We start from the raw sequence: 25894 nt of genomic DNA on the forward strand, positions 1-25894 counted from the left end.
ATAGGACAGTACTTACTGTTCCCAGGAAAAATGTATGACAACATGTACAGAATGCTACCAACCAGGGAAGCTCACTCAAGCCTTGATGTCCAGGATTTTTAAAATTAGGAATTGGTTACATAGGGATGGAGTGCCCATATGACTGACCTTAGTTACATAGTCTCCAGCCCAAGCACCTCACTGTTAATCACATCATTAGCATAAACCATCTGCCATGGTGCAATGCCACAGGTATACAAAGACACTGTTATCAGGCAGGATATTCTAAGGGTTTAGAAGTTATCTCTCGTAAACAGATGAAGGGGGTGGGGCATGCCTTTCTTTGGAATGTGTAGAATTTGAACATCATAGACCTGCTGAATCCACACTTTACTGTAACACACACACACACACACACACACACACACACAGATTGTCATTGCTTTAACCCTCACCCCAAACTTTGATCTTCCAACATGTTGTGAGCATCATCACTAAAACCTTCGGATTGTAGCAAAAAATAAAAATCATTTTGCAGTGTTTTTTTTTAAATATTCCTTGATGTAGTGGTTTACAAACATAGATTCACATCGTAAATATGTAAATATACTTGGAGACTTTTTTCATTTAATTTTACTTTATTGAAGAATAATTTACATCTGTTCAAACAGATCTTCAGTGTACAGTTCACTGAGTTTTGACAAATACACACATAACCCACACTTCTTTTAAAATATTGACCATTTCCACCACTCTAGAAAGTTCCCTCATGTCCCCCACAGTCAGTCCCTGCCCACCCACCTCTACCACCATCCCCTGGCGCCAGTAACTGTTCCTATCTCTTAATAAACATTAGTTTTCCTATTATAAAATTTCATAAAAATGAAAACATACAATATGATCTTCTGTGTTTGGGGTTTTTTTCCCCCACTCAGAATAATACTATTGAAGTTCAACTACGTTGTATCAGTAGATTGTCCCTTTTAAATGCTGGGTACTTTTACATTGTTTGGCTCTAACACAATTTATGTATCTATTCTCCTTTTGATGGACATTTTGACTGTCTCCAGTTTTTAGCTATTAGGAATAAAGCTGCTATGCTCATGCTCATACAAGTTTTTCCGTGCACATATGTTTTCATGTCTCGGGTAAATAGCTAACAGAGAAGTTGCTATCTTGTAAGGTAGGTATATGTTTATCTCATCTGCCAAACCATTATGCAAAGTACAGTAGTTGGGCTATTTACCCTTCTCCCAGCAATGTATGAGAGTTATGGTTGCTTCACGTCCTTTCCAACATTAGTCTGTCTTTTTAATTTTAACTGTTCAAACAGGTGTGGAGTGGTATCTTATGGTAGTTTCATTTGCATTTTCCTGATAACTATTGATGTGGAGCACTTTTTCGTGTGCTTATTAGCCATTCATGCACCTACCTTTCTGAGGTGTGTTGTCAAGTCTTCTGTCTATTTTACAAATTCGGTGATTTGACTTTTTGCTATTGAGTTGTAGGAATGCTGTCCCTGACTTAGCCTCCCCTGAGATTTTGATACAGTAGATCGAGTGCGGGTCCCTGAAGGCCTCTGACGTGCAGATAAGTTTAAGTACCAGTGGAATCATGGGTCCAATGTCAGTTTGCTAAGACTTCAGCTGTACTTGGCAGCCCTAACTTGAAATTTCCCCATCCAAAGACTTGCTTGGTGGTTATTATAAATTGTTAAGGAAAACATTAGAAAAACAATTCTCAGTAGGTGGTTTCTTTCTCGCTCCGGACTTGGCGCTGAGTTTTAACATCGACCTAAAGCTAGAAAATTCCTAGGATTGGACAAAGTCACTTAAACCAAATGTGGGCTGCACACAGGTATTACTGAAATTATTAAAGGGTCCTTGAGTTGATTTATAGCAGCATCCTAAACCACATCCTGTTTTTCTTCCCTCCAAGGGAAATGTGGTAATGTAGACATTTGAACTTGGAAGCCCACATGCAATCTGCATTCTTTTCTAAATCAAATTGATTTGGAAACTACTTGAACTTTGTGTTAATGTTCACATTGTGCCAATTTACCTAGCAAACGACCTCCCTGACCCAAAATGTTGGCTTCTTTCTACTAGGTAATTTCTTGAATTTTCATACTGATTTACACAGTATACCGAACAAGCTACCTGCTTAAAGACAGGGAGAAGAGATTAAACAAATAATTTTTGCAGTTATTTAATAAACCACGGACATTTTCTCTTTAAAGGAAACTCCAGATTTGGAAGTTGTTTTGACTCATAGTTAATGGTTCTAAGGGATTAAAGGACTAAAGATCAGAGTAACAGACACTTCTCAAAAGAAGACATTTATGCAACCAACAGACACATGAAAAAATGCTCATCATCACTGGCCATCAGAGAAATGCAAATCGAAACCACAATGAGATACCATCTCACACCAATTAGAATGGCAATCATTAAAAAGTCAGGAAACAACAGGTACTGGAGAGGATGTGGAGAAATAGGAATGTTTTTACACTGTTGGTGGGATTGTAAACTAGTTCAACCATTGTGGAAGACAGTGTGGTGATTCCTCAAGGATCTAGAACTAGAAATACCATTTGACCCAGCCATCCCATTACTGGGCATATACCCAAAGGATTATAAATCATGCTGCCATAAAGACACATGCACACATATGTTTATTGCAGCACTATTCACAATCACAAAGACTTAGAACCAACCCAAATGTCCATTGATGATAGACTGGATTAAGAAAATGTGGCACATATATACCATGGAATATTATGCAGCCATAAAAGAGGATGAGTTCATGTCCTTTGTAGGGACAAGGATGAAGCTGGAAACCATCATTCTCAGCAAAGTATCACAAGGACAAAAAACCAAACACCACATGTTCTCACTCATAGTTGGGAATTGAACAATGAGAACACTTGGACACAGGAAGGGGAACATCACACACCGGAGCTTGTCATGGGGTGGGAGATGGGGGAGGGATAGCATTAGGAGATATACCTAACGTAAATGACGAGTTAATGGGTGCAGCACATCAACATGGCACATGTATACATATGTAACAAACCTGCACGTTGTGCACATGTACCCTAGAACTTAAAGTGTAATAAAAAAAAATCAGAGTATTCAAAGAATCAAAAAGTTTCCACAAACTTAAACATCCAAACTGTGCAGTAGATTTTTTCCTTTTCCAGGGAGCCCTGCTGCCTTAATTAAGGCAATACAAAGATGGTGTGTAGATTGTATCTCATATGATAATGTTGAATGGTGTGACTTCCTGAAAGATAATGCAGAGACCCTTCCCTGTTCCTCAGGAAAGTGTATTGAAATTGATTTGCGATGCTCACCATCATTCAGCAAAAATATACCTTTCTCAATGCTGTGTACCTGACCTTTCAAGATATGAGGTTCTGAAGTTAGCCAGAGAGCAAACGCAAACAAATGGTGCAGTGTCCATCAAATATTCTGTTATCATGATGTTTACAAAGGCTCTTCAGTCAACTTTTGATTCTGTACATAAGAGAGAGGAGATATTTTAAATCCTAGTGATGTAAGGTGTTCAAATCCTTAAGAGACTCCAGGTAACCTCTGCTCTAGGGACTTCATATGCCTTTGCTTTCACTTCCTGGCCTTGGACTATTTTATGTGATTCCTCCTAGGTTGAGGTGGAGAAAGGCCAAAAAAGTTTTACTAGATCCTTAACTTCACTCACAACTCTGGTTAGAATATTTTGATAAGAAGGAGGAGGAAAACCTGGGCTTCAGCTTAGCATCTGGGTCACTAGCAGATCGTTGTTACTGTGGACTAAAGAGATTTGAAAACTAGGAGGGTTAGCACAAGTTACTGAAATGTGAAAAGAGTGATTACTGTGTGTCAGCTCTGTTTGGTTTGCTCCAAGAGAAATTGCATTTTTAAAGCTCTCCTGTGAAAAATGTGAGGCTTTCTGAATGCACAACTTCTTACAGTTCTGCACTAAGGTAGGTTCCTGCAAAGGTAGTGAGGTCGTGTTTATCTAGCAGTGCTAGGAAGGCTTCATTTAGCCATGGCTGCTTTAAATATATACATAGATATTTAAAGTTATCATCAAGGGGAAGTTTTCTTCCTTTTCCTCACCCCAGAGTAATGTGTTTGCTCTAAATGGCTATCCTAAGCTGCACATTGAATTTTTTGTTGTTGTTAAGTCATCTCCTGTAATTTCTATATGATGTTTGGAAATAAGGTTGTTTTAACCCAACTTATTTCCCTGGGTGGGGAAGAATAATAACATACCCACTTTTGTAAGCAAATTTATTTGAGGATCAGTGGGGGTGGTGAGTGAGAGACAACCTCTAAGCCCACAAGTAGTCAATTCCTTGGGGACTGCCTTCAAAGCCTTCAGTTAGCTCAACCTTTTCCTAAAGAGACACCAGTTCAGAAATAGTTAAAATAGGAAAGGATATTTTCCCACTACATATAGGCTTTGGTATGCATAACACATTTTGTCTTCCTTCTGGCCATAACAATATTTCTTATAAGTATGCTAAGTTTCATAGTAAGAGCAGGTCAGAGTATCATGCAATTGTTAATTTAAAGCTTTATTAAAATATATGCATCCCCCACAGCCACACTCTACAGGAGTTAAGTGGGTAGAGAAAAATTGATCTCTCTTACAGCCCAAATCAGAGAATGAAATGAGAAATCAACAATAAATATTTTAACCATTCAAGTTCTTCATATCATCATAAAAAGATCAATTTGAAGATTGCAGACACATCCCAAAGCTGTTCTCATCCAATCAGGAAAATATAGTTATTACTTATCTTTCCTTCTTTTAAGTAAATTTGCTTGAAGAAGAGAAAGACCTGGACCTAGGGGGTGCAGGAAGGCATGGGAAAGAGAAGGGAGACTGAGAGAGAAGGAAAGACACAAACTCAGAGAAAAACATGCCTTTTACTTAAAAGCCCTATCAGTTGTTTTGCCTTGATTTAGTGAGAAACTCAAAAAGGTAGAAGCAGGAAGCAGCACAATAGGCCCAATTTTTAACAGAAACACATGGGGCAGGAGTGTATGATAGCAAGCTTCTAACTTTCTCATGTGTCTGATTATTTTTATGGAAGTGGTATTGAAGCATAATGAATGTCAGAGAATTGTATAAATCCTACATGCACACACCCATGTAGTCTGCACCCAGATCAAGGAACAGAATGTTATCTGTCCCCCAGGAGACCCATCCTGCCCCCCTACCAATCACTTCTCCCCAACCCCTGGTCACCATTATCCTGATTTCTCAGACCATAGATTAATTTTTCCTATTTTTGAACTTTATGTAAATGAAATCATAGTGTGATGTCTCGGTGACTGGCCTCTTCACTCACTAATTTGTGAGTTAAATTTTTTATGTAACAGTAGTTGATTTTCAGTATGTGTAGAATTCCATTGACTATCACACAATATTTCACCCATTCTACTGCTCATTGGCATTTTGCTTGTTTCCAGTATAGGGCTATTATAATCTGTGTTGCCATGATTAATCTTGTATGTACCTCGTTAGTGAATATTTACCTACATATTTTATCTTCATTTATTTTAAGAACAGCAGTCTCCCATAATACTAAGAAATTGAAATTTAATTTGTCTTATGAAACTATATACATGTAAAAAGTACAGTACAATTTCAAAGGAATTGACTAGCTCTGCTAAGAGAGACACCAAAAAGAAGATGGAAGTCTCACAAAACCTGTCTTGTGAAGTTTGTATCAAAATGGAGTTAACTTTTAAAATGTTACAATTTGTTTAGTGATTCATTTCATTGACTAATTGCTTTGATCTTTAAAGTAATGAAAACAGTTGAAAGAGGAAAAGAGTGGGTACTCCCTGTGCTTAGCAATTAAGTTTCATGGAGATAATTCTTAAGGATGACAGAGGATAAAGTATACCCAGCTTCATTTGAAACATAGTCTTGCAGCAACAAATTTGTGTTGTATTTTCAGAATATGGCTTGACAGTTTTGAAGGAATTGTAAGTTTGAGAACCACCATAATCCAGGTTCTCTCATAGTGTAACTTCTTCCCAGGATTGAATTAGACGTGTGGAAAGTTATAAGCCCATACCAAGATGAACCATACATGTGAAACACACAGATTTAGAAGAAATTACATATTAAAAAAGTAAATTATCACCTGAATAGGTAAAAGAAATTTTTATATGAACTGCTTCACGAATTTATGTCATCCTTGCCTAGGGGGTATGTTAATCTTCTTTGTAATCATTCCAATTTTAGTATACGTGCTGCCCAAGTGAGCGAGCGTTTGTACTGATTATGTTTTTAAATGATAATATTGTGAATATATTAAGTTAAACATATTCTGAAAAGTTCATCTATTTCTTTTTACTTTATTAAGGGAGCTATAAAAATTTAAAGTTACATATGTGACTTTTGTTACATTTTTACTGTGTTTTTAGATCTTCACATCACCTTTCAAAGACTGGTGGTTTGGCCCAGAAAGCAATGAGTTTGACAGGATTGGGGAAATGAATTTCTCAGGTGATATATTACAAGTGCTTACTTTCGGCATCTACCAATGGATTTCAGGGCCTATGTAGATTTAGCGCAGTTGCAACTATCTTTTACCTTGTTATTTCAAAGCTTCAATAGTAAGATTAATATAAATTTAGTAAGTGCTAACTGTGTGCAGAGATAAGAGAGATATATGGCCACTGTTTCTCATTGAAAAGTTCCACACATTTCATTCATTCATTCTTTTGTTCATTCAATAAAAATTTATTGAGCTTCTACTCTGTGTTGGCAACAAGGCAAAGCATATGAGATTTGGTAGTAAACAAAGAATAGCTTCTATTTTTGTTGGCCACTTGTATGTTTTCTTTTGAGAAGTGTCTGTTCATGTCCTTTGCCCACTTTTCAATGGGGTTATTTGTTTTTTGCTTGTTCAATTGCTTAAGTTCCTTGTAGATTCTGGATATTAGACCTTTGTCAAATACGTAGTTCACAAATACCTTATCTTATTCTGTAGGTTGTTTGTTGATAGTTTCCTTCACTGTGCAGAAGCTCTTTAGTTTAATTAGGTCCCATTGCCAATTTTTTTTTCTTGTAGCAAGTGCTTTTGAGGACTTAATCATAAATTATTTCCCAAGGCTGATGTTAAGAATGGTATTTCCTAGGTTTTCTCCTATGATTTTAATAATTTTAGGACTTATAGTCAAGTCTTTAATACATCTCGAGTTTATTTTTATATATGGTAAAAGGTAGGGGTCTAGTTTTGTTCTTCTGCATATGGTTAGCCAGCTATCCCAGCACCATTTATTGAATAAGGAGTCCTTTCCCCATTGCTTATTTTTGTCAACTTTGTTGAAGATCAGATGCTTGTAGGTGTGTGGCTTTATTTCTGGGTCCTCTATTCTGTTCTACTGGCTTATGTGCCTGTTTTTGTACCAGTACCATGCTGTTTAGGTTACTGTGGCCTTGTAGTATAGTTTGAGGTCGGGTAATGTGATTCATCCAACTTTATTCTTTTTTCTTAGTATTGCTGTGGCTATTTGGGCTCTTTTTTTGGTTCCAAATAGGTTTTAGAATAGTTTTTTAATTCTGTAAAAAATGACATTGGTAATTTGATAGAAATAGCATTGAGTCTGTAGATTGGTATAGGCAATATGACCATTTTAATGATATTAATTCTTCTAATCCATGAGTATGGAATATTTTTCCATTTGTTTGTGTTTAAACGTTTTTGTCCTGTGCCCTTCTAATCCTGTGCTTTCTCCATCAACCGCCATCCACAGCCTCAGAAAACAGCTCATTTAATTTCTACCAGAAAGTCAGAGATTCAGGAGGGTCACTAACTAAAAGGGTCTTACACATACATACATAAATCATTTGCCTGGAGAGCCATGCCCTCGGTCTGATGCTTTCAAATGCTCTCTCATATGGAGAGATGCATAATCCACTCACTTATAATTCAGAAAAGGGTCCAACGTCAATTTCCTAAAAGAGCTTTCTTTTAGAAGATAGAGAGGATGCATTTTGAACCATTTAATTGCTCCTATGAGTGACTTGCATAATGCCTATATAACCATCTAGACAGCACATGTTGCCTGAAACAGCACATGCCAGTTATTTTCTTTGCTGCCTTTAAAATGAAATTGCATGCGCATCTGAAGCTGAATGGCTCCTGATGTGTGATTATACCTTTGCCCCGATTCTAAATAGAAAAGATGGCTTTTTTAATTAACTCATTTTCTAGCAGGAAGGGATCATTTCTGAGGAATGACAGTTTCCGTGTTCAGATTTCAGCTCTAGTCCTCACTCACTGATGAAACTTGGACATATTAGCCAGACAGCTTGAGCAGCATCACCTCACTTGAAGGCCACCTTATGTATTAAGGCAAAAGGACTTTTTAAAAAGTGGCATTTACTTGATTATATAGTAAAATTATGCACATTGTATACAATGTACACATGCAGGAAAGTATACAAAAGTAACTTAACAATCACCTGTCTTTGCACCGCCAAAAATAAATATCATGTGTTAACTTTTTTGTGTACCTCCTTCCAGTTGTTTTTGAATATTTTTTAACAGTGGAAGCCAAACTATATCTATATAATTATGTATTTTGCCTCTTTTACTTGGCATTACTGTGTAAATACTTTACCTCATAATGAAAATCTTTTTAATGTAATTTGCTTTTATATTTACCATTAGATAAGATAAACATATTATTTAGTCTTAGGAGGAAATATAGGTAGGTAAAAGACATTTAAGCCATTAAAAAACACTGAGGTAGATAAAAAGCAGTCTTAAAATATTAAAGACAAATAAATACTAGTATCTGTAAAGTTTAATTCATACTCTCACATAATGTCCTTTCTGTTGTTTTAAGTTTATAAATTAATTCGCTTAAATTATGACATTTAGAGACAACGGATGTCCTCATTTTGGGGAGAAAGATGCTTTCTAACAAAAATCAGCCGATGAGGATTTAATAAGCACCAGCCCTTGCCCCGTATGAAAGAATTGTGAATTACCAGTTACAGCATCGATGCCATTGTTCAGCTGCCTGAGCAAAACATGAGGTGGCACACCTGTCAGAGAAGGAAGAGAAGTGACTGCTGGAGAAGGTCTTAGGAAGCCTTAAACTGGGCTTTGAAGGATGGGGTAGGATTGAAATAAGACTTTATAATGCAGGGCTTTTAGCAGTCATATGCCATATTCCTTAATCTACAAATGGTGGGCTTGCAATTATTTCTGAACAACAAATATAAATCCATAGTGCCAAATGCATGCATTTTCTTGAGGCTTCCAGTATGGATGGTGTGTACTTCTGAGAGATGGAAATGACAAGCAGATAACTCTAGAGGTGATTATGCAATGAGCAGTTCTGGAGGAGTGCAGGAGAATGTTGGCTTACAGATTTTTTTTTTTTTTTTTAAATAAGATTGGCTGGTTGGAGGAGTGGGTAGAATATGTGGAAAAAAGAGGAAAGAGCAATTAGGTAAAAATGTTAGGCTACTCTCTTAGTTAAATATTAACAATATTGTGGAGCATTTGACTTGATTTATTCAAATGTGCTTTCCCTCCAACTCCTTTTGCAATTTACATCACTGACTCAGCTTTTGTTGGGGCATCAACCTCTAAGAAAGCTTGATGAAAGCTAAGAACCACGGGTCCCAGTTTAAGAAGGGCTGGTTTATAAACAGAATCTGGTTATATAAACTACTATTCCTCTATTCTGGGTTTGTTTCCCCACCACCAGTACCAGTTCCTTTGGATTTTGTACCAGGTTCATTTGAATTGGAAGGGGAGAAGAAAGCTCAGCTTAACTGGCAGCCTCCTTTGTGCTTTGTGAGCAGCTCTGTGCTAGGCACCAAACACACATAAGAGCCCTGCGTCCTCACAATCACCATCACCATCACAAATGGGCAGCATTTCTACTTGTGGACCGGGAGTGGAAAACCCAGGAAATGACAGTGGGATATTCAGCAAAGGAGGTTTACAGGGAACAAAGACCCTCAAGAGTGAAGCTATGGTTTTAGGATACAGCTATTCAGTTTTCTATGACTTAGCATGCAAAGACATGGATTAATTCTGCTACAGAACTGTATTTTAGCTGGATAATGAAAGTCATTTTGTTCTCTCCATGATTATCAGAAATTCATACTCTGGGAAAGAACAGACAACAGACCATTTGTAAAAACCAATCCAAGTAATAAAGAAGTTAATAAGATACTTTCAGGAGAATTTCCCCCAATGATTTTAATATTTAGTTGGCATGTACTTGAAAAGCTGCTTCTTAGAAATTGATACTCATTAATGATGATGATATTAATAATAATAATATCATATGACCACTACTACTAATATGCTTTGAGTGCTCATTATAAACTGGTAGTTATATTGGGTGCTTGTGTGAATAAAATTGCTCAATTATTTGGCCATAGATAACATCATCGTCCTTACCTTTTAGAGGAAAAACTGAGGCCCATGTTCCCTTACATGGAAAATGGTTTTTAGTTCAGGTCCATCTGATACCAAAAGCATGCTTTTGACTACTACTTTCCATTGCTTGTTTAGAGCTGAAAGGGATCTCAGGGAAGGTCATTTCCCATATTAGGGGCCCCTAATGGTAGTGGCTTGACCAGCATCACACAGGTCCTTAGCAGCAGAGTTAGAATTGCATCCTGGTCTGTGGCTGTAAGTAGATTCAAAAAATATGCAGGCCAATGTGGACCACTCGAAAATAATCCTGGTATTCAAAGATTATTTGTGAGTGATATGGCTATATTGTGGCAATTGCAGCAAAATTAAAAAGCAATGTTTTATGTTAAGATGTAATTGTATGTGTTCAGAATGATGGGGGTGAGAGTCTATCAAAGAAACATCCACAGTTTTATATTCTGATGTATATGGTATTACCATACACGTATTCGTTTCACGGATATTATGCATCATCTACGATATGACAGGCACTGTGCCAGAGGATGGAAATACAGCAACAGGCAAGACAAACCTCATCCCTCCTCTTGTGGACCTGACGTTCTAGTGGAATAAGACAGAAGACTGTTCAAGTAATTAATAAGAAAAATACCGGATAGTGATAAGTGCTTTGTATAACGTTAAAGCTGGGTGGTGCAATAGAGACCTCCCGGGAGCTACTTTACATTGGGCAGTCTGGGGAGATGACAATCAGGCTGAAACCTGAACAACAAAAGGAAACAGTCACATGAGATAAGAGGAATGAGTGTTCCCGGCAAATGTAACCATGATTGCTGTGGAAAAGCTCTGAAATAGGACAAACCCTGAGATTGGCTTGCTTGAGAAAGAGAAAGAAGGCCTGTGGCACTGGCATCCAGTAAAAGAGGGCAAAGGTAATAACATCACAGAGGTGCCCAGGGGTTTGCTGTTGTGGGTATTTCTGAGCCAGAGGAAACTGTTTGAATGTTATTCTAAGTGCAATGGGAAGCCATTGGATGTTTCAGGCAGGAGGAGCGACATGATTCAATATATTTTTTAAAAAGATCATTAACATCTGGGAAGTATGAAAAGCAACAGTAGGAGCTGGGATTTCAATGAGGAAACGTGACAACTGATCAGCAAAGGACTGTGGCAAGGACTCAAGTGGCAGCAATGCAGATGTACAGAGGTAGTAGGATCTGAGCTATATTTGGCAATAGACTCAACAGAAATTGACGATGGATTAAGTGAAGGAAAAAGAAAGAAAAAGCTAAATCAAGAATAGTGTCTACATTTTTTGGTTTGTACAGTTGAGTACATGGTGGTATTGTTTACTGAGTTGCGGGAGGAAGAGGTTTAGGATGGAAAAGTCCAGAATTTTATTTGGGCTGTGTTAGGTTTGAGATGCATATTGTACTCCACCATGCAGGTGGAGGCACCCATTAAGCATTGGATCTAAGAGTCTAGTGCTTAGTGGAAGGTCAACGCTGGAGATACAGTTTTGAGTGTCATTTGCATAAGAGGTGGCACTTAAGGCCACCTATTGGACGATAATATCTAAAGAGAAAGGACACTGAGGAAAGGATGCCCAGGACAAGGCCCTGGCGCTCCCCAATGTTTGACGTCAAACAAAGGAGGCGGAATAAATCATGGATGCTGGGAAGGAAGGTCAGGGAGACTGAAGGAAAACCATGAGAATGGTACCCAGGAACCTAAGAGAAGTTATACAAATAAGACATAGCTGGATGCCACTAAGGAAAATAAAGAATGATGATGACAAATAGCAATCAACCTGGGCCTGAAGCGGGACTTTTTCACCCCACCCTTTGACCCTGAAGACTTTTAAGAATAGGTAACCAGACCACCAGGAGAGCTTCAGCCTGTCTCTCTTTCTCCACTTTTACTTTTTCTCTCTCATTCTCTGCCTCTTGACCTCTCTAAGTCTCATTTTCCTGGAGAGTCAGACTCAAAATCTTGTACCCCAGTTTTCTCATAAGGCTAGCAATTTTTTATCTCATTTATTATTTTTATTTCATTTAGATATATTCAGCATTTTATTCCATTTAGAAATGTGCAACATTTAGAAATTCCAAGTTAGGGGAGGGCGCAGTGGCTCATACCTGTAATCCCAGCACTTTGGGAGGCTGAGGCAGGCAGATCATGAGGTCAGGAGTTTGAGACCAGTCTGGCCAACGTAGTGAAACCCCAACTGTACTAAAAATACAAAAAATTAGCTGAGTTTGGTGATGTGTGCCCGTAGCCCCAGCTACTCGGGAGGCTGAGGCAGGAGAATCACATGAACCCAGCAGGTGGAGGTTGCAATGAGCCGAAATCGCGCCATTTCATTCCAGCCTGCACAACAGTGTAAGACTCTGTCTCAAAAAGAAAAAAAAAAAAAAGGAAAAAAGAAATATCAAGTTAGTAGTACCTAAAAATTGATGGGAAATAGCACCCTCTTGACAAAATCTAGATGTATAACAGTTGACCCAGAAAAATGAACTTCAGTTGAAATAATGGCCAATGAAAAAATCACTGTGGCAATATATATTTGAAATCTTTGTGAATAAAAACTGGTAGATGAAGTAAATATGTATTAAAGATTTTCAGGTCGGGCGCGGTGGCTCACGCCTGTAATCCCAGCACTTTGGGAGGCCGAGGTGGGCAGATCACAAGGTCAGGAGATCGAGACCACGGTGAAACCCCGTCTCTACTAAAAATACAAAAAAAAAATTAGCCGGGCGTGGTGGCGGGCACCTGTAGTCCCAGCTACTCAGGAGGCTGAGGCAGGAGAATGGCGTGAACTCGGGAGGCGGAGCTTGCAGTGAGCCGAGATCAGGCTACTGCACTCCAGCCTGGGGGACAGAGCGAGACTCCGTCTCAAAAAAAAAAAAAAAGATTTTCAAAAGAAATAAGCTCAGCCCTATGAAAATAATTGATAAAAATAAAGATTGAGAAATTGGAAATGAAACTTGATTAAAGAATAATGACCAGGCTCGGTGGTTCACATCTGTAATCCCAGCAGTTTGGGAGACCGAGGTAGGTGGATTACTTGAACTCCTGAGTTTGAGACCAGCTTGGCCAACATGGTGAAACCTCATCTCTACTAAAAATACAAAAATTAACTGGGTGTAATTGTGGGCACCTGTAATCCCAGCTACTTGGGAAGCTGAGGCAGGAGAATCACTTGTACCCAGGAGGCGGAGGTTGCAGTGAGCTGAGATAGTACCACTGCTCTCCAGCTTGGGAGACAGAAAAAAAAGGAAATTTGATTAAATAATTAAATTGGCTTACTGATATGTGTCCAAGAAACAACTGCCTTGATGAAGATTCTCCGGTGTTGATTTAAGTCTGATTAATGTTTGTAATCAAGACATTTAGACATTAGTAGCATTGAAATGGCAGGGTCAAATGCTTGGGTCAAAATGTCTTATTCCCTGATAGACCCATTTTGTGCAATAATATATGAGGAACACAAACTATCTTTAAAATACGGGAATTAAAGACTCATTGAAGTCATCTTTAATTTCAAAGCCCTTGATTTGAAAAAGTGATCCCTCTTGGACTGTAGCCTTCACTGTCCCGAGACTATAAATATTAGAGAGGAAATAATTATTCCAGAATCTTATTCAGGAAGAGTTCCTGATTCCTTGCCTGAGCAAGGACAATTTCTAAATTAGTGTCATTTGAATTAGTGCCTTTTCAACTGCAAACAGTTCTCTCAAAAATGCTTGCTTGTTTCCTTTTTTAAAAAAATCACATTGGGTTGCCATTGAGGTTAATATTAGTTAAATTCTGCTTTGATCATTAAATTCAGTAACATACTCTGCCAGTTACTAGCTGTATGTCCTTAAATATGTTACCCAATTTCTCTAATCCTTTTTCCTCAACCATAAAGGGGACCAGTAACACACACCCCACAGGGTTATTGTCACAACTAAGTGAGAGGAAGACTTTAATGCCCTGTTTCTTTTTATTTATTTGGAGATAGGATTTTGCTCTGTTGTCCAGACTGGAGTGCAGTGGAAATCACAGCTCTCTGCAGCCTTGATCTCCCATACTCAACCAATCTTCCTGCCTCAGCCTTCTGAGTAACTAGGATTACAGTTGCGTGCCACAACAGCCGGCTCATTTTTTTCGTTTTCTTTTTTTAACTGAAGACGAGGTCTTGCTATGTTGCCCAGGCTGAATGCCCTGGTTTAAAGTAGATGCTCAATGAAAGTCTTTACTATTGCTACTATTGTTAGTATGCTGTACATTTTCTATGTACAGAATGTAATTACTTTAGCTATTTGGTCTGAACAATTTGTCTCCCAAATAGTTTGCAAATTTTCCCAGGCAAGGGTTAGGCTCTCGTCCTTTATTAGTGTCTTTCATTCCTCTGTATCAGTCATAGCAGAACACAGCTGGCAGAACACAGCTGCCTCACCCAGACTGGGTAATTGAGGGGTACATAATGAAGGGATTATTTAGAAAAGGTTGGACAGAGCAAGGAAAAGCTATAAGGGATGGAGAAACACCCTGGGGCTAGCAACAGCAGGGAGCCCATAGCTTGTAGAGGCGGGGAGGAGGTTACCGGTGAGAGCTTGGAGCACAAAAGACAGGCCACTCAACAAGAACTGTGGTTTTAGACAGAGAAGTGCCAAAGTCTGTCTGGCAGGAAGGAGTCAGTAGATTAAATACTTCAACCTCTCTCTCTTCCCACCCTGATCTCCTGCTGGTGCCTCTCATTAGCTGAGCTCAACAGAAAAGCATCAGGCAAGAAATCTGGTTACAGCAGTCTATAGAAATCAGCATCCCTGAGCAGAGCAGAGGGGAAAAGGGAAGAGAATGGATCTAGGGAAGTAAAATGAGCGTAGGCAGCAGAGCCTCTTCAGCCTTCAGTTAGTACAGCTGCTTTACGTATAGTTAGTGCTGATACGTTTGTGGAAGGAAGGGAAAGGAAAACTGATTGAAGGCAGTTCATAAACTATAGATGATTCATCTTTAAATGAAGATTGAGAAAAACACTACGTAATAGCATAGTAGTTTAGAGGTAAGATTTGAAATCAGACCAACCCCAGTGTGAAATCAGACCAACCCCTTAGTGCTTCCTAATGGAGTGATCAAAGGCAGTTACTAAATGACTTAGCCTCACTTTCTTCCTCAGACAAAGGGAGATAAGGTCAATACCTACTTCACAGGTTGCCTTTGAGGAGCAACTGAGAGGATGGATACAGTACACTGGGCACAGAAAGCAGTGCTCAGAAATGTTAGCAAATGAATTCTCAATAACAGTGAGCGGTTCTTGACTGGGGGAATTTTGACCCCTAACCCCATTCCAGGGAACATTCTGCAGTGTCAGGAGGTATTCTGGGTTGTAACAGCTGGGGAGTGCTGCAGGCATGTCGTGGTGACAAGCCATGAATCCTACTTCAATATCTCACCATGCCTAGGACTGCCACCCACAGCAAAGAATTATCTGGCCCAAAATGTCAATAGCTCTGGGGTGAGAAATCCTTCCCTGTACTGATTTCATCTCTGTATTTCCATCCTTGGGCCTCTATATTTCTTGATACTGGTTCTTAAAATTCATGATTATTTATACTTTATTCACTCTCAGTCAATTTGAGATTTTTGTTCTCCTCTTCCCATTGAAAGGTCAGGACATACTGTGTATATGGCATTTCAACACTATGTGATTTTGTCTTTTCACAATTTCAAGTAAATGAACAAATATATAAATAAATGTAAAATATAAATCACTGTGATATGTTGTAATCGGAACTACAGCCACCCAGTATTGAAGCACTTATGTCAAATTCATGTTATAGATTTGCAAGGCAACAACAATACACAATACAGAGCGATTTCTAGGGGTGTTTCAAATCACCAGGGAGCAACATATTGAAACATGTTGTTACTGCAGCTTTAATCTCTGATGAGCCTCTTCCCAAAATAAAAAAAGCCAAAAATAAACTCATAAAGCCAGTGAGTCTAAACTAGGTCGGTGGAATTAAACATTAATATAAATAAGGGCTGTCCTTCAACATAATGTGAACGTATTTCTTCTCTCTCAGTCACTCACCCCTATCACCCAACTCAGCCCTATTCTACCCAGAATTGCCCCTGGAAACAGTGGCCTTTTCTCTTGAGAACGCTATTAAAACAGAATACCCTTGGCCTCAAGATGCCTCTGAGTCTTCACTATGTGTTTCATCTCCTCCAACCTCAAAGGCGGAGTTGTTTTCCCAGCTCCCCAGTTTATTCATTTATCTGTCCATTCATTCATCCATCAAGTATTTATTGTGGTCCTTGACTTAAGCAGTACAGACATAATGATCCCTGTCCACATGTAGGGGGATGGAGACCTTCATCAAGTAAGCAAACAAATTAATATGTCCTGATTGTGACCGGGGCTGTTCAAGGAGCAGGGAGGCACCAGAGAAAATACAATCAGAGTCCTACTGAGGCAAAAAGACTCAGGAAAAGTCTTTTTGAGGTAATGACGTTTCCGGTGACATTAGAAGACCTTCCCAAAGAAAGGCGGGAAAAGGGAACCTAGGGAGAAGGAGCAGCCTGGGCAAAGGCCCCAAGGCAGGGAAAAGTTGGATCTGTTCAGGGATTAGAAATTGGCAAATGAGGCTTCACTGGTGAGAGGATGTAGGACAAGATCAGCAGGAGAAGAACTTGAAGTTATCCTGAAAGTTATCCTCTCGTGTCCTGGGAAAATGAGAGGATGTTTAAGCTACACGGCGACTTACTGTCTGTTAACATTTAGGGTGCTTTTTCTATGAGCCGAAAACACTTTACAGATGGCAATGCTAACACTCACATTCACCTTGTGAGACAAGAATGATGGTTATACCCACTTTTACAGATGAAAAATGGAGGCATAAGGAGGGTAAGAAACCCAGGATCGTATAGTTATATATAGGGTTTCTTATCTCACCACTGTTGACATGTGGGGCAAAGCCATCATGTTCATTTTGAGATGTTTAGCAGCAACACAGCCTTCTACCCACTAGATGCCAGTAGCAGTCTCCCCCTCACCTCCAGTTGTGACAGCTAAAAAACGTGTCCAGACTTTGCCAAATAGCCCTGGGGAAGAGGTGAGCAAAATCCTCTCTGGTTGAGAATCCCTGCTATATAGAAAAAAATTAAAATAAAAAAAATAAAAGGAAAGCATCTCAAATGTCATTATTCAGTAATGACCCTACCTTAATGTCTTACAGGCTCTTTAATAAACTTTCTCTGTGTTTTCAAGGATCAGTCATCTCAGAGCAAGGCTTCTCTCCTTCCCCAGCTAGTAGATACTTGATCTTACGGGTCTACCCACTCAATAAATCACCCAGCCGGTGTAGCAATGTGGAGTTGCATGGTTCAGTTCTCCTACACATTAAAACACATCTGGAAGGCAGAAGAGTGGAGGTTGCTAAGAGGAGGCAAAGCATAGAAGAGGCCAGTGTTCTCTGCCTCAGTTCTGTCCTTTCCTAAGTGTTCTTGCTCATCTCAAAAGCCCACTCAGCACTACTAGGTGACTGCCATCTGAGTCTGAGAACTAGTGCCTCTTAGCAGTGCAGACGTATTGCTGGCGATGACCTATTTGGGGACCCAGAATGGTGCCTCTTTTCTCTGGATCAACATTCTGAACTAGACCAGAGAATAGTAGGAAAGAGAAGGATGGCTGGGAATTGCTTAGTGACCCTTGGAAAATATTGTACACCATAGTGAACTAACTTCAGATTCTTGATTTGAAAAACTGTGAAGTTGTCAAGCATTATGAATGTCCACTGGATAAGTAACCCATCAGTGTTTGTTTATTCATTCAATTCATTCATACCTGGGATTTTAAAGGTATATTTTGAGCTCTTTTCACTTTGAAACCACTGCCTTCATCCAGGGTCTCTAAATCGACCCCCATCAAACATCCATCAGCCAGAGATTCACTGATTCATTCAATTAAAATGTTTTAGGTGTCTATCACTTTGAAGATGCTGGGCACCTGTTACAGAGATTAGGAGAGGTTGACCTAACCTTGAAGAGGGGTGAGTCAGTGGTGGCTCAGTGAATGTGAAGGCTGTTCAGAGATTTGAAGGATGAGTAGAAGTGAATTAGGTAAAGAAAGTGGTAAGAAGGAAAACATTCCGGGCAAAGAGTACAGCATGTACAAAGGCCCAGCAGACAAGCTGGTTTTGTAGGTGCAGAATTTTGGGGCAATATTTCAAGAAACTCATGAGAGTGTGTTTTACAGGTATGTGGGTTTTTGTGTGTGCACATGTGTGCATGTGTGTCTTAATTTGGCGTCATGATGCACTGTCCACACCCCATAATACTAAGTTATAGTCAAAATTTGGCTTGGCCTTATGTGTCCTGTGGCTTAATTACGTTCCACTGACACATGTTATTTGCTTACACAGAACAGACTTTTGCTGCGTAGGTCAAGTGTGGGAGGCAAAGTTGCCAACCTGAATCTTTCTCCTCACGAAGACTTCACTGGATAGAAGCCACAAAACAATGTTTTAACACAAGCAAAGTGTGTTAAAACAAAGAGTGATGTCTGCACGATTGTGTCCAACAAAATAACTATAAAGAAAAAAATTGAGATTCAGGGAAATCTAAACAGGCTCTATGATTAAAACTGTGGAAAGAACATAGATTTCGAGGTCAGAACTACCTGGATTTAAATCTCAGCTTCACCTTATGTGTGACCTTGAACAAAGTAGCTTCACTCAGCTGAGCCTGTTTTTTTTTTTTTATCTGTAAACCGGGGTAATGGCACCTGCTTCACAGGTCAGTTTAGGACTACAGATGATTTGTGAACAACACCTGGCACATTATTGGTGTTAAATAAGTGGTAACTACTATTATGGTTATTAATATCAAATTAAAATCAAACAATATCTAATTTGCTGGATTTTAAACATGGAACCACAGATTTAATTTATGGCTTCCTGATAGCCACAGCACAACGGGAAAGTCGCATTCTATTTTTCATGAATAAAAGCATAAAAATTCCTCAAGGAAAGACAAGATTATCTGGGACCTTATGCATGAAATCATGTTTTTCCTGGGTTTTCATTGAGGTCTTACTGAGAAATATAGGAGACAGTATCTTTAACATCATCCCTGTGGCAAATAAATAGAAATTCTATGTGCTTATTTCTTTTTTAATCTTTCAGAGTAAGCCAAAGGCATAAAACCAAAGAACAGTTGTGGGGCAGGGATTATTTCTAATTCAACTTTAAATCTGCCAAAAAAATTCTTGCATCAGTGGCATTTATGGAGTAGATCATCTGTTCTTTCTTTTCTTATTTTATAAGCTCATATTTAACTAGTGTTCTTGAAGCACTACCTGCTAAGCCTCTCAGTAACTCGTCAAGGTTTGTGGTATAATGCTCACTTTACAGATGAAGAAACGGGTTCATAGTCCAAGGTTAGTCACCGCGCTAGGAAGTGGGGAAAACAGGACTTAAATCAAGATCCATTTGACTGACTTGACTCTACCCTTACCATCTACCCCAGCCTACCACCTTAACAGATAGAGCTAAGCTCTGTTTTCCCCTGAAGGGAAAATAAGGGTTTTCTATAAAAATAGAAAGAAGGAAAATTAAACTGGGGGCTCTAGGCATAAAATTGTTTTATTACTAAGACATCGAGAAAGAATGTTTTGCAAATGAGTTTTCTGGGAGAGATGTTTTAATCTTTTTGTTGTTGTTTTGGTTTATTCCAAACCATTTAACTAAAATGACATAGATAAAAAGCATATTAAGAAACACATTTAATGAAATCATGGCACAACAATATACATACCAAATTGCATGGGTGGCTCTGATTTTGAATTCTGTGCCTTCAAAACCAGCAGAAATAAATGAACATGTTTATATTAACAAGGATAATACAAATCTGTAATCTATAACTTAAACATATTTATATATTTAATAAGTCATGTTCACTCACATTCAGTAAACACACAGTAAACTCACATTTAAAATATCTTCCCAGTAAATTTAGTTTTCATTTTTTCTACATGATTCTGGAAGAGCATATAATAAATTAGTCATAGTCTATATATTAAAGTCATATGATTAGTACCTTCGAAGGGAGTGGTACCCCTGAACCATACAACGAGTTTCACTTAGGATGGTAACTTTAATATTTGCTTTCAACATTTTTGTCACCCAAAAGGATGATGATGATGGTGATGATGGTAATAATGATGATGACTATCATTTTAAGGAACTGAGAAGAGTCTACAATTTTACACCACTGACCTTCCTAAATCCTGGCAGATGACACAAAACTCTTGTGAAAGTGACAAAGGACTGTCCTAGTCACAGCACAGCAGAAGGCATGTGCTTTCTGTTGGCACCCATTTTCCCTGTTCCCCAAGTCCTGGGGGCTAACTTGGAGAAGCCCAGGCAGATACCACAAACAGTGTGGGTCTGTGTGACAGCTAAGGAACCCTGAGCTTAGGAAAGCCCAGTTTTATAAGGTACTGCTAGCAAACCTGCTCAGTCTGGAGAGAAACATTATCCTTATTATCCTAGTCAGGAAACACATCTTCCCTCTGCCCTGCAGAGAAGCTCTATCTCTATTTTCCAAGACTGTTTGACGTGTAAATATCCTTGAAAGGATGGTCAAGAATGAAAGCGGTCCCAAGAAATGTAGAAATATCATGGATAATCACTTCCCAACTGTGATGGTGGTGGTGGTGGTGGTGGTGGTGGTAGCAGTAGCTAACATTTATTGAGCTCCCATTTCCCAGGCATGATCAAGCCCTTTACATACCTAATCTCATTCAACCCCATTATAAACCCCAAATTATATAATATTATCTACATTTATATATTAAAAAAAAGCTGAGGCTCAGAGAGGTTAAGCAACTGCCCCAGGGCCACATACACAGAAACTGGAAGAGCCAACACTGGAGTGCAGGTTGATTTGACTCTAGAATTTGTGCCTGTAAAATTGTAACATTATCTTGCTGCTTGACAAAATGTATTTGGATCTGAATATATTCCATAGAGGAAACAAGTTATTTAAAAATAGAGATAAATTTAGAATTGGTCTGTGAAGGTATAATTTTTCTTACCAAGATATCAAGGAAGAGTGTTTCATAGGTGAACTTGTTGAGAAAGTGGGTGACAGAGCCGATGTGAATCTAGGTATTCTGCCTCCAGAGTTAGAGCACACCAACAGGCTCTATGACTAACACTGGACAGAGGCACCCTCGGCTACAAAAGCCAGAATCTAGAGTTAGCTCTGGACCAGTAACCCCCTCATTTGGGTCTTAACCTTTTTGTTTAAGAAATGCACAGTTCCTCAGAGCACCCAAGTAAAGTGCTGTCAACAGTGGTGGACAATCTGTGAAGCACTGCTCTTCTCCTAGAGAACATAGGCAAGTTAGGCACACATGATGCACATATGTGATCTAGAGGAGGGTCATCACAGCAGAGTGCTGAAAGATGACCATCAGGTAAACCTTGGACAAGCAGCTCTATAGGGTAACACTAGGAATGGCTGCTGAAGTTCATGCCAAAATATCTGCTGATGTCTAGAGAGACTCATGGTAGTGGATTCTCCATCAGTACTTGGGAGCTTCTGTTGCTGTAAGAGCCATTATAGGTCATTCATTCTTTACTCAACAATTGCTTAATGAATGTCTACTATATGTGGCATCCTTGTTCATAATCTGGTATAAATACTGACAAACCTGTTACTGGGACACAAAGTGAAACATTGTGTAAAGAAGCCATGCAGAAAGAGTAATGAGAGGAAGCAGGAAAAAGTACCTGACACATCCTAGGGATATTGAAGGAAGCTTCATAGGGGTAACATTTGGGCTGAACTTTAAAAGATGAGTAGCAATTTCATCTCCCTGTTTGTATGAGTGTTCTCTAGAGGGACAGAACTAATAGGATAGATGTGTATCTGAAGGGGAGTTTATTAAGGAGTATTGACTCACACGATCACGAGGTGAAGTCCTACAATAGGCCGTCTGCAAGTTGAGGAGCAAGGAAGCCAGTCCAAGTCCCAAAAACGTCAAAAGTAGGGAAGCTGACTATGCAGCCTTCACTGGTGTAAGTCCAAGAGTCCAAAAGTTGAATAATTTAGAGTCTGATATTCAAGGGCAGGAAGCATACAGCACAGGAGAAAGATGAAGGCTGGAAGATTCAGCAAATCAGTCCTTCCATGTTCTTCTGCCTGCTTTATCCTAGTCATACTGGCAGCTGATTAGATGGTGCCCACCCAGATTAAAGATGGGTCTGTCTTTCCCAGTCCACTGACTCCAGTGTTAATCTTCTTTGGCAACACCCTCACAGACACACCCAGAAACAATACTTGGCATCCTTCAATCCAATCAAGTTGACACTCAATATTAGCCATCACACTGTTTATGTGCTTCATTGCATTTATCTCAATCTGGAATGTTTATTTAATGCTTACTTGTGTATTGTCTATCTGCCATGTCTGTCATACTCACTTGTGTATCCACAGCTCCAAGTATAGTGCCTAGAACATAGTAGATGCTCAGTGTTTGTTGAATGAATGAATGCATGAATGAATGAATGTCATACATTAAGTTTTGCATTTATTCTTCTTCATGGTGGTTTCTAAAAAATAGATGTGTTACATTTTTCAGTCTCAAAAGATTATTTTGTTATAGATTACTTTCAAGAAACCTTTTATTTTTATTTTTTTCTTTTTTTAACTTAAGTTCAGGGGTACAAGTGCAGGTTTGTTACATAGGTAAGCTTGTGTCATGGGAGTCTGTTGCACAGATTATTTTATCACCTAGGTATTAAACCTAGTACCCATTAGTTATTTTTCCTGATCCTCTCTTTCCTCCCACCTTCCACCCTCCAACAGGTCCCATTGTGTGCTGTTCTTCTCTATGTGTCCATGTGTTTTCATCATTTAGCTCCCACTTATAAGTGAGAACATGTAGTATTTGGTTTTCTGCTCCTGCATTCATTTGCTAAGCATAACGGCCTCCAGCTCCATCCATGTCCCTGCAAAGGACATGATCAGGAAATCTTTTAAATTTGCCTTTCTGGAAATATCTATCTTCTCTATCAAACAGGAGACAAAGTGGAGTAAGAGTTGATTGGATACTTCGTTCATTATTCATTAAATATTTTATGAGCATCTACTGTGTGCAAAGTGCTGAGAGAGGAGCAGTCACACAGAAGGCAAGACTTGGTCTCCACCCATAAGGAAACCAAACATAGTCACAGGACACAATTTGTGGGCCCCCTATATAAGAAAGAACAGAACAAAGAAACGTAACTGTCATCCCTCAAGAAAAGAATGGAGTTAAAGGGCTGTTTCATGGACATTTCCTGAGGGAAAAAAAACCATACAATATCTCAAACTGATTTTCTGGGAGAAAAACTTTTGGGTTGGATAATACAGGTTAGCTCTGTGCATTAATTTCTCCAGGCTGTCTCAGAGCCATCTCACTTCTCTCTTTCTCTTAGAATAAAGGAAAAAATATGCAGTTGGTGACATTGTAAATATAAGCATGCTTACAGTTTTAAGATGATGACTTAAGCTTAGAAATATTCTAGCATTTATTTAATTAGTAGGTGATTACTAAATACTAAATTATGGGAAGCAGTGTTTTCATAGCAATGGTTTGTTTACCCAAGGAATTTCTGTCACATATTTTTTTATTCCAACATTTCCTACAATTATTCAATTTTTTTCTCTCTGCAGCACTAAAACACACATTTTATTAAGTAGTCTGGCTTATCTGCAAATATGCTGATCCTGAATGGTTATAAAATATCTATGCAGGTCATTTAAGTTGAATCAGAAATGGTTTCCAATCAGTGAAATCATCTCTTAATTTAAGCAAATGATGCCCATATAAATAAGAGTTGCAATTATGCCCATGCCTAGACTCTCTCTGCTATATGCCTTCTCCGGAAAATTTTTTAATGTCTTTTTAACACATCATTTGTCTTCTTATGTAACTCCTTCATGGATTTCATCATCCTTTTTCTTAACTTGACCAGGTGCAAATTGCTGCCATTCATGAGCTCAAGAAAAGGAAGTTGTAAGCATGCTTCTTAAAAATTCAAATAAGCCCCAGCATGGTAGCTTGTGCCTGTGTTCCAAACTACTCCAGAGACTGAGGCAGTAGGGTCACTTGAGCCCAAGATCTCTGGGCTATAGTGCACTATGCCAATTGCTGTCTATGCTGAATCCAGCATCAATGTGGTTATCTCCTGGTAGCAGGGACCACCAGGTTGCCTAAGTGGGGACGAATTGATCAGATCAGAAACAGAGCAGATCAAACTCTTGTGCTGTTCAGTTGTGGGATTGCACCTGTGAATAGCCACTGCACTCCAGCCTGGGCAATGTAGTGAGACTCTGCCTCTTAAAAAAAAAAAAAATCCAATGACATAATGCCTTTATTTTCCTGAATAAAGCCTTCATAGCTCCCAGTGCTTATAGGATCAAATTGAAGCTTTTTAGCACATGATTCAAGACTTTCCATGACCTGGCCCATGCCATCCCTTCTCACAGTTAACCATCTAACATTTAATCATTTAGAGTGATCCTGCCATCATGATTTCTGCACCCCTGCTGAGATTGTTCCCTCCACCTGGAATATGGTCCCAGTTTTCTCAGTTACCTCCCATTGATCCTTTTGCAATCAGTTCCTTTTTCATGCCCTGCAGGAGGCCTTTCCCTGCTATCCAAGTCTGGTTAGGAGCCCGTCTGTGCTCCATAATATGCATGGTAGACAGAAGGTTCTATGGAAATCATCTGTCCACATGTGCCTTGCCCAAGAGACTCAAAGTTCCTCAGGGGCCAGAATGTGTTTTATTCCTCTTTGACCCCCAATGTCTGGCACTTTGTGGGCACTCAATATTTGTTGAATGACTGAATGAATGAGGGCCTATGAAGAAGAACCTGAAACAGAAAGTTGGTAAAGTAGGATGGACCTTAAAAATACAAGCCTTAGTAAGCAAGAACAGTCTGAAGAATCCAGCTAATGTAAGGAGAAGCAAATTTATGTATTTGTTGATTTAATGTTTACTGAGCATCACATGCTAAGATAGAATGTGCAGTGACAAACAAGAAAAAGAAGGGCCCTATCTTATGGAGCTTACATCTGGGGCATATGCTAACAAGAGTATTTTTTAATAGTAAGTATCCTGAGGAAATAGAAAAAGTGAGGGTGATGAAAGGCTTGTAATGGAAAAGGTTTAGATTAGGAAGAGCAAGCCTCTTAGAGATGATGATTTCAAAAATAACAGAAGGGTGAGAAGGTTTTGCCAAGAGCTGGTGGGAGAGTATACTAGTGTGCGCAAAGGCCCTGCAGTGAGACGGAGTTCAAGATTCTGAGGACGAAGAGATCTATTAGTATATAGAAATCTTTAATTACATGGCCGTTTTCCATCAAGAGAGATGGAGAGTCTGAGTGCTTAGGAAGATGTCAGTAAACATGAGTGGCTTGTGGGTAGCTCT

At 39.0% G+C, this 25894-nt stretch overlaps 1 protein-coding gene and 1 pseudogene across 16 annotated transcripts in view; one reads left to right on the forward strand and one right to left on the reverse strand.

Moving 5' to 3' along the window:
- CADPS (calcium dependent secretion activator) overlaps positions 1 to 25894 on the forward strand; it is a 489640-nt gene that overhangs the window by 51849 nt on the left and 411897 nt on the right. The window lies entirely within an intron of this gene.
- Positions 6158 to 6270, reverse strand: LOC112619879 (annotated as a pseudogene).

Source organism: Theropithecus gelada, chromosome 2, assembly GCF_003255815.1.
Source record: "Theropithecus gelada isolate Dixy chromosome 2, Tgel_1.0, whole genome shotgun sequence".
Lineage (NCBI taxonomy): Eukaryota > Metazoa > Chordata > Mammalia > Primates > Cercopithecidae > Theropithecus > Theropithecus gelada.